At 58.3% G+C, this 9,741-nt stretch overlaps 1 long non-coding RNA gene across 1 annotated transcript; it reads right to left on the bottom strand.

Annotated features, from left to right (window-relative positions):
• Positions 1-501: 501 nt before the first annotated feature.
• LOC129151651 (uncharacterized) lies at positions 502-8,179 on the bottom strand. Its single transcript, XR_008558311.1, has 3 exons — positions 8,124-8,179; positions 5,202-5,311; positions 502-1,420 (listed from the first exon to the last, which is right to left on the bottom strand). It is a non-coding gene; the product is annotated as an uncharacterized LOC129151651 (long non-coding RNA).
• Positions 8,180-9,741: the final 1,562 nt, after the last annotated feature.

Raw genomic sequence — 9,741 nt, forward strand, 5'->3', positions numbered from 1 at the left:
GGATGGATGGCTACCTCTGTGTCTGGGAGGAAAAGGTCCCCAGGACCGCAGGACAGAGGATCTCTTTGGATCCTCCCAGAGCAGCATCCCAAGAGAAGCCCACTTTGACCTCAGCTCTAGTGGAGTCAGAGGCCAGGCCCAGCCCATTGGGTTGCCAACGCTCAGAGGCTTCCAGAGTCTCTTGACAAAAGGAAGCAGAGGACAGGAGGGCAGGAAATGACTGCAGGTGGGGTGGGGGCACAGTCACACCCAGGCCGGGTGAGAGGAAAAGGACACAGATGGACCAGCCACAGGGAGGGGGGAGATGACAGGATGCGGGCAGAGGGTCTCAGCACTTCCTTTGCATGGAGGATGGACTTGACAGTTTTATCCTCTATCCCCGGTGCAGGACCCTCCTTTCTGCCCCAACCACCTGGGCCCCGCACCCAGAGGACACTCAGAAAATGTGTGCTGGTTCACCATGGGAATGAACGAACGAATGAATGGATGAATGAATGAATGAATGCTTTTATCAGCCATTCCTGACCTGTCCAATAGTCAAGAAGAGTGGCCAATCCAGGGGATTTTGACATAAACGTGCAGAGCAAAGCTCCCTTGCTGTTTCAAGGAGAACAGTAACGATGACTATTATTACAGCTGGCACTTACTTACTGAGCAATCACTACAGGCTCGGTGCTCAGTAGCTTTGCTTCCTCCCCCGTTATCTGAATGACTCCTTGCTACTCTCTACGAAGGTGCTCCCCTCGGCTCCTCCTCCAGGCCCCTGCACTTGCTGTTCTGATACTTGGAAACCCCTTTCCCCAGCACTCCTGGGGGCTTTTTATTGACCCTTCGGGTCTCAGCTCAGACTTTACCTCCTCAGGAGGCCCCAGCCCACACCCCAGGTGCTCCTCTGCCTTCCCTTGAACTTGCTGTTCTGATACTTGCTGTTCTGATACTTGACAGCTTCATTTTACAGATGAGAAAACTGAGACTCAAGGAGAAGAGTCTTGCTCCTGGTCACTCAGCAAGCGGATGACAGAGTTGAGATTCCATCAGAGCCTTTCCGGTCTGTAAACTCTGCTCTTCGATGCACATGCTCAGGCTGAGGGCAAGGTGTCTCATCACGTATCCATCCAGCCGTTCACGGGCCCACTCCTTCCTTCCACGAGCAATGACGAGAACCCGCCCTGGCTGGGCACTAGCAACCAGTGAGTGAGAGTCCCCGCAGCCACGGACTCCTCACCAGGAGGGCAGCCCTCCACCCGAATAACCAGTTCATCCTGGAAAGCGCTGGGGAGGACGGAGCGGGAGCGCACGGCCAGCACACGCAGGGGCCCTGCCCGGCCTGGGGTCCCGAGAAAAGGCGTCGTGTGCAGCCTACAGCATGGGAGGCAGGCGCCCCGGCAGGGGCTGTGGACCGGAGGCAGACAGTCAAGGACTGCAGAAGGAATGGAAGAAAGTAAGTCAGCCCGGCCGGCGTGGCTCAGTGGCTGAGCATTGATCTATGAACCAAGAGGTCATGGTTCGATTCCCAGTCAGGGCACAGGCCCAGGGTGTGGGCTTGATCCCCAATGTGGGGTGCGCAGGAGGCAGCCGATCAAAGATTTTCTCTCATCACTGATGTTTCTATCTTTCTCTCCCTTCCTCTCTGAAATCAATAAAAATATATTTTAGCCCCAACCAGTTTGGCTTAGTGGATAGAGCGTCGGCCTGTGGACCAAAGGGTCCCGGGTTCGATTCTAGTCAAGGGCATGTACCTTGGTTGCGGGCACATTCCCAGTGGGGTGTGTGTAGGAGGCAGCTGATCGATGTTTCTAACTCTCTATCCCTCTCCCTTCCTCTCTGTAAAAAATCAATAAAATATATTAAAAAATAAAATAAAATATACTTAAAATATGTGTGTGTGTGTGTGTGTGTGTGTATATATATATATATATATATATATTTTTTTTTTTTTTTTAAAGAAAAGAAAAAAAAGTCATAATCCGGACCTGAGCAGGCCCTGCTCACCGAGGCCTTTCCCTCCACAGGCACCTGGCGCGGATTATTTTTAAATCTTCACAATAAGATGGAGGCACAGATGCCCTTGCCGTCCCCATTACGGGTGTAATTGGAGAGAGCGGCTCACCCAGCTGCGAAGAGGCAGAGCCAGGGTCTGTCTGATGTGGGGGTCTCAGCTCCTGACCCTGAACCCAGTGTCTGCAGAAGAGACCCTCCTGCTCAGTGGCTGGGTCTGAGCTGGATGCACAGGGACATGGTGCCCACGGAGGTCACGTTCCTCCTTCCTGTGTCACCCACCAGCTCTCCTTGGGCCGGAAAGGGCTTTGGGTCCTGAGGGAATATCTAGGAAGGGAACATTTCTGAGCTCTAATCAGCTGGTGCCCACAAGAACGTCTTCCGGCCAGCATCTGAGAGCCTGAGCGCGGCAAGGAGGGCCCGGCTACCTGCATGGGGGGCGGGGGGAGCAGAGGCTGCCATGCTCCACGGAGGCAGCAGCGGGGCGGGGCTGCAAGGCCCCCAATGTCACCCCTTTCTCCTTGTGGGCCCCAAGCCCCGAAGACAAGGCTGCTTGCTTGATTTCTCTTTGAAGGCAGAGAGGGGGCCCGAGATCCTGCTTAGCCTGGGGGTTGCTGTCTCCCCAAGCTTCCCCTTATCACCTACAAGAGCAGGGCATGGGATGGAGGCCCCCACAAAGCAGCCACGTAGCCCCACGCGTGGGCCTCAGCGGGTGCCCGTATCCCTTGGGAAAGTATAAAGGACTCACTCACCTGTGGTAGCGCATACCTCCCCAGAGGAACTCCATGAAGGCTTCATGGCAGAGGTGCTGGCTGTTGCCCAATATGCATCCTGCCGTCTCCCCTCTGGTAACAGAACTAAACTCCCCTCCTGAGCTTTAGTAAGTTGCACCTCTGCTAGGCTAAATACTACATTTCCCAGTCTCCCTTGCAGCTAGCGTGGCCATGTGATCAGTTCTGACCAATGGGACACAAGAGAGGTGATCCATGCACTTTCCAGTTGGCCATTGAAAGGAAGGAGTGGTTTCCACCTGCTTGGTCCCCACCAAAGCACCCGGGAAAGGATGGGCAGAAGGGTTGGTGTCCATTGACCTTGTGGATGGAGGCAATCCCTCACGGGATAGGAAAGACACAAGGAGCCCGGGCCCTGGATTGGCTCCCAAAGCAGAGCCCGCTAGACTGAAACATGAAGGCAGCGGGCCAGCCCCTCTCTCTCTAACTGCTGTTCCTTGGGTTCTGCTGGAGTAGCTGGGCTGTATCCTAAGGAGACACTGGGCTCCAATAGGGAAGTCCATGGTTAGCTCAGAAGAAGTCAAGGCTTGCCCTAACCGGTTTGGCTCAGTGGATAGAGCATCGGCCTGCGGACTCAAGGGTCCCAGGTTCGATTCCGGTCAAGGCCATGTACCAGTAGGGAGTGTGCAGGAGGCAGCTGATCGATGTTTCTCTCTCATCGATGTTTCTAACTCTCTATCCCTCTCCCTTTCTCTCTGTAAAAAATCAATAAAATATATATATAAAAAAAAAGTCAAGGCTTGAACCCAGGTCTGGAAGCAGTTGATCCAGAGCCAGGGCTGAACACCCTGTGCATACGCAGCAGGTGCTCAGTGTGTGATCTGGGGGCAGATGGATGAATAAATAAACAGCAGCCCAGGGCTTTCTAGGGAAGATCTAACCCTGGAAGAACTGATTGCTCTGGGCCCTACATGCCACTTGCTTTTCCTATAGGGGGGCTCAGGAGACCCAGCGACCACTGAACTTGCTGATGACCTTGAGACCTCACGTCCCCTCTCATGTTTCCCTGGCGTAACATGAGGGAGTTGGAGAAGATGGTCCCTCTCCCCACTCCATTCCCATTGCAGGTTCTGAAGCCCGGTACCCCTGGGTCCCCGACTACTGAGGGCAGAAGCTGCCCCATGGTGGAGGGCGGCATGCTTCTCCTAGAGCCTCTGCCAGCATTTCCCAGCTCCTTCCTGAGCCTGGCTCTGAGTCCTAGGGCTTTGCCGGTCAGCTCTCTGAGCCTCAGTGTCCTTATCTCTGAAATGGGATAGTAATAAAAGTAAGGGTATTTCTCATAGGACTGTCGTGTTAATTGCATACATTTATACGTATAAAGTGATGAGAATAGAGCCTGTTTCAGTGAGTGTTTAGTTCATTCTATGGGAATTATGGTTATTGATGGTCCGTTACCAGTAATATTATTATTAATCATAATAACGAAGGGATAGTGGGCATTTACAGATGACGACCAGACACAGCAACACATTTGAATGTCAAGAAATGGCAGTTCAGATGAAAGACCAAGGAGTGGGGGCTTGGTTAGGTGGCCCTGGTGCCTCTCCAGGGTCTGTGGGTTCCCGGTCTGGGCAGCTTCACCTGTTAATTTTCCCACTGTCCCCACGTGGGCTGGCCAGTTAAGTTAGGAATGGAAATTCTCAAGTCTCGACATTGAAAAAGCTCTCCTAGTTGCCTCAGCCAATCCTTTTCCTTAGTTACGGCTCTGTACACACACACACACACACACACACACACACAGCCTGTCCTTGAACACCTGCCCCCCGGGGCGCTCACTGCCTACTAGGCCGTCCTGACTTTGAGGCAGTTTATCTTATGAGGCCACACTGATCTCTCTGGTGGCCTCCCCTGGTTTTGCCTTCCGGGTCCTCCCAGAACAAGTCCGTACTCTCTGTCTCGGCGACCCCTCAGGCACCAAGAGCAGTGGCACTAACTCAGCTCCTCCCCACCTCACGCCTCCCCTGCCTCGATCCCCCTCCTGGAAGAGGAAAGAGTGAGGCTGCGTTTGCGCAAAGTGAGGGCTCAGGAAAAGCACGTGATACACCCTGCAGATCAGCCCAGGGAGCCCGCTGGCCCTCAGTGCCGTCCGCCCACCACCAGCCCTGGTTCTCTCCTCTTGCTGGCCCCTTCCCTTCTGTAGCAGAACTGTGGCCAGAGAAAGGGCCAAGGTTTGCCTGAAGCAAATCCATCAAGCCCTTCTACCAAACACATCCTTTGCCGCGGACTCCAAAGATACCAGGGAGAGGAGGCCCGCGGGATTAGGTTTCTTTGGGGTGAGCTGCCTGATTTTGTGGCACAGCTTGGCTTGAAGTCCCTGTAGTGACTGTAGTGTGTTTGGTTCGTCCAGGCCACGCACAAGCTGGTGTATAAGCTCTTGCCTCTGCACGTTCTCACAAGAGCCTTGCAACTTACACTCCTGAGGTCAGTGGAGCTGCAGCCCGAGTTCCTATTGCAGCCTCCTCATTCCCAGCGCCACGTCCCTCTGCAAGTCCGTTTGCCTCCGCAGGCCTCAGTTTCTCCATCTGTAAAATGGGGACAATAATCACCTCCACTCCTTAGGGGTTTTGTGAGTGTACCATGAGGCCCACAATCGGAAGCCTCAGATCCAGTTCCAGGCACGCAGTAGGTCTTTAATCAGTGTTGGAAATGATCGGCTCTCAGCTGGAAGATGAACCTGGTGCCCTGGGAATATCTGCCAGAATTGGGGGGTATTTGTGAGAGGGGCTTGTTCTAGACACAGTTCTGTCTCCTGGGTCAGTGAGCCTCCAGTTTAGTGAGCTTGAGATGTCCCCAAGGGAGCCATCTTATAAGGTCAAACCCCTCCAATTGCAGAGTCCCAGAGAGCTGATCCAGTGGATCTGGAGAGGCCCAGCGACCTGCAGTTTAACAACCTCTACTGACACCCGCTCCCCCCCCCCCCCCGCCCCCGCCAGAGAATAGGTGTTGTGGCTAAATGCGCTGAGTGCCCTGTGCGGAGAGCTGGAACGCGGTGCCAAAGAAGACAGAACTGCCCCTGCCCCAGGCAGCTCACCAGCTAACGGGGTGTCCCCCCAGGTCGGGAGAAGCTGGCGATCTGGAATGAGCAAGTACAGCTGTGGGAATTAAAAGCCCAGAAGAGGCCCTAACCAGTTTGGCTCAGTGGATAGAGCGTCGGTCCTGCGGACTGAAGGGTCCCAGGTTCGATTCCGGTCACGGGCATGTACTTGGTTGCGGGCGCATCCCCAGTGGGGAGTGTGCGGGAGGCAGCTGATCGATGTTTCTCTCTCATCGATGTTTCTAACTCTCTGTCCCTCTCCCTTCCTCTCTGTAAAAAAAAAAAAAAATCAATAAAATATCTTTAAAAAAATAAAATAAAAGGTCCGAAGAGACCTTCTGATACTGTGTGGTTGTTGTCACAAGACAGACTGTCTGCCAGGCTGGAGCGTTGGGGCAGGAAGGCCTTGGGAGGGAGGGGCACAGGCTGGGCTGGAGTTGAAGGCTGAGCCTCCTGACCTTGCCTGGGCTGGAGCCCCGGAGGGCCAGGTGAGAGGTGGTGAGGAGATGAGGCTGCGGTTCCAGGTGCTGCCTGTACAGCGGACCTGGGCTCGGCCCAGTGTTGTCCTTTCTAGCTGTGTCACCTTAGCCCGTGGCTTCCCTTTCCTAAGCTCCGTTTCCGCCTCTCCGAAGGGACAACTGTGTCACCCACCTACAGAGGTGATTTACCAAGAAGCTAAGGAAGCGTTAGTTCTAGGGACTCGTGGCAAGGCCCTGGGCTTAACTGTGTATTCCTAACTTTGCATTGTTTTTCTTAAAGAGGGTCCCCAAGATTGTAAGAGCTTCAGCCCCACCCCCCAAAACCTGGATCTGCCCAGGCCCACTAATACGGCTGTTGCAAGACTTGGTGAGAAGAGAGGAAACCTGTGTCTGAAAACAGAAGCCCCCTGAGCTTCGGAGCCTGGGAAGAACTCGGCGCCCTGGACAGTGGGAAGGTTGTCTCGGGAGAGCTGAGCCCCACTCTTGTTCTGACAGCCCCTGGTCCCCAGGACCTCAGCCCCGACAGGAAGCTGGGAGGAGCAGGCTGAGAGGAGAATGGAGGAGAGCCGCGGGAAAGAGCCTGGGTGGAGGGAGGGGGAGAGGGAAGCAGGAGATGAGATGGAGCCTCAGGCAGGCTCCTCTGGCTGCCATATGTACCACCCTTTGAAGGCCAGGCTGGTGAGGAGCCAGCCAGAAATATGGGCCCAGGGCAGAGACCTGGGGGTTGACTTGGCTTTGATAATGACCTTCAAATGTCTAAATCCAGGGAGGATACAGGCTATCCAGGACCCACAGTTGAAAGGGGGGAGGGGTTCTGGGGCCTGGGAGGAGAGGACCCACTCCCACCCCCCCTCTGTGCCAGGCCCATTTCACTGAATCCTCACATCCACCTCCGTCAAGTCCTCCCTCGGCTGGTCTCCATCCTGCAGAGAAGGAAGTGGCAGCTCCGAGAAGGCCAGTCCGAGGCCCGGGGGCACACAGCAGGGGAGACTGCAGAACCGGGACTGGGACGCAGCTCTGACTCCCCATTCCTGCTCCCCTCCCCCCGCTGTGGGCACCGCGCACGTAGTGGGCTCGCAGTAAACAGGGGAATGGATGAAGGGAGGAAGGAAAGAATCCACAGGCCGGGCCCTTCCCACGGCCCCAGCCCCCCAGCCAGCTCTCCCCCACCGGCCGCCCGCCCCCTCCGCTCCTCCCCCGTCTAATTGGGAGGTTTCTGAGCGTCTCTCTCGCTTCCGTAGGTTCCCCCGCGCTCCTCCCGGAGCCCACCCCGAGGCAGCTTTCTCACCACAGGGGGACCCCCGGCGTGGGGACGCCTCCGACCCCCGAGGCCCCCGGGAGAGGGGCGACCTCGGGCGGGGTGATCTCCGCAGCCGCCTTCCCCACCCGGGCCCTGCCCGCCTAGGGCAGCTGAATAATTGATTCGACCATCAATAATGGATCCGGGTGGCGTGCGCTCTCTGCCCCCCGGGGCGCGGGGGTTCCCCATTAAGGTTGGGGGGGCGAGGGTGGGGACGGGGACCGCTGTGCCGTGCGCGCAAACAGCGCGCGGCGTCGCTCCGTGGGCCTTTCTCTCGCCCTCTCGCTCCCTCGCGCCGGCTTTTTCCCTTTTTCTTTTTCCTTTTTTTCTTTCCTGGAGCGGAGCCCGGCGCCAGGAGTCTGGAACCAGCTTGACAAGCTTTTGAGTTATGGAGGGAGAGGGGGGAGGAGGGGAGGGAGCGGCGGGCGGGCGCGCGGGGAGGGGAGAGGACGGGAGGGGAGGGCGCTCCGCGGCGGCGTGGGGACGGGGGTGGGGGGATCCGCGGGCAGGGGCAGGCGTACCCCTATTTGGAGACGCTCCCCAACTTTGGGCGAACGTTGGCGAGGGCCTGACGGTGGCGGCCGGGGGGGGGGGGGGGGGCGGGGGGCGGCGATGACTCAGGCCGCGGCCCCGGCGAGCGGCCCGGCTGGCGGAACGAGCGGCTTCAGAGCCGCCGTAAATGAGGCCCGGGGGGCCGGGGGGGCCGGGGGGCGGCGGGCTGCTCACGGCTTCGCAGCCGCGGCCTCCCGCGCCGAGCAAGACATTCCTTTCCGCTGAACCGGGCGCCTGGGCCCGCGCCGCCGCCGCGCCCAGCACGCAGCGCCCTCGGCGCCCCGGGAACCGCGCCCGGGGTGGGGGCGGGGGCAAAGGGGAGCGGGGAGCGGGGCCTGGGGCGGCCCCTCTGCCCCTGCGCTGTTCCCCAGACGCTCACTGAATCCTCAACGCCCTGTGGGGTTGGGATCGCCATGCCCAGTTAACAGGTGGGGGGCGGGGGGGGGGGGGGGTCTGAGCCCAGCTGGGTCACTGCTGCGGGTCGCTGGGCTTCCCCCCCAGGGTGCCGGATCCCCTCCTCTCCTTTGCCTGAGGCTCTCCTTGCACCCCTCTCCCCCAGTGGTTCCTTTGGGCCTGTGACAGTCCTGGGGGCTCAGAGCCAGGCACACAGCAGGGCACCTGAGCCCCTGGCCGAGTTTGACAGGGGCGCTCTGCCAGGGGTGTCAGGAGGGCAGCGAGCCTGCCTGTCCACCTTACCGCGCAGAGCCAGACACCCCATCCCCAGAGCCAGGCCAGGGGGGGGGGGGCGGGGGGGGGCCTGTGTGTGTCTGGAATTACTGGCTTACCAGGGCCAGTAGTAGAGAGAAGTTTCCAGACCCCTTGAGGTCTCCAGCGGGACTCTGTACCCCAGGAAGACACTTCTAGGTGCTCACAGAGACCCCAGTTCTAAACGTGCCTTCCCCTGGACTGCATAATTTGGGGTCAGGCCATGGTTGATTTCTGGGTACCTCAGTTTCCTCTAGCGGCCCCACCACCCGCCCCTCCCAGCCCTGCCTGCTCCTGGCTGTGTGACCTGGGGTGGCCGCCTTCACCACTCAGCTGTGGGCTGGGTGAGGAACAGTGCCCGCCTGGCCTGGGTGCTGGAAGGTTCCGCGAGGCCATGCTGGTCTTGACCTAGCACAGGGCCTGGCTCACACTGAGCACTCAGGCCGGTGCTGGAGCTGGTTGTTTATTGTTATTTCTGCGGGATCAGGAGGCCTAGCTGAGTCCCTCCCTGAGCAGAATGCTGAGCGCTGAACCCAGGCCTGTGGAGCCGCCGGCCCCTCCTCCCCACCCCCCGCTGAGCAGTGTTGAAATCACCCAGAGGCTGCTGAGCAGAAATTTCCAGTCTCCCTGGCAAAGCAGGGGAGAGTTTGGGTGCGGCTCAGAGACGGAGTTGGGCAGGCTCTGCGGGGCCGGGACTGGGGAGGCACCCCCAGGTGTTGTGGGGGACAAGGAGGCACTCCAGGCCTTGGGGAGCCCCTAGCCTCCAGCTCTAGGCCCAGAGCGGTTCCAGCACAGCCCTTGTCCCTGGTGATCAGTGGAGGGGTTGTGGCTGAAGCATTGCTGGCTGTGCCCTCCTTTAGCAAGCCCTGTACCCCGAGAGTC

Source organism: Eptesicus fuscus, chromosome 15 (genome assembly GCF_027574615.1).
Source record: "Eptesicus fuscus isolate TK198812 chromosome 15, DD_ASM_mEF_20220401, whole genome shotgun sequence".
In the NCBI taxonomy this organism is placed as follows: Eukaryota; Metazoa; Chordata; class Mammalia; order Chiroptera; family Vespertilionidae; genus Eptesicus; species Eptesicus fuscus.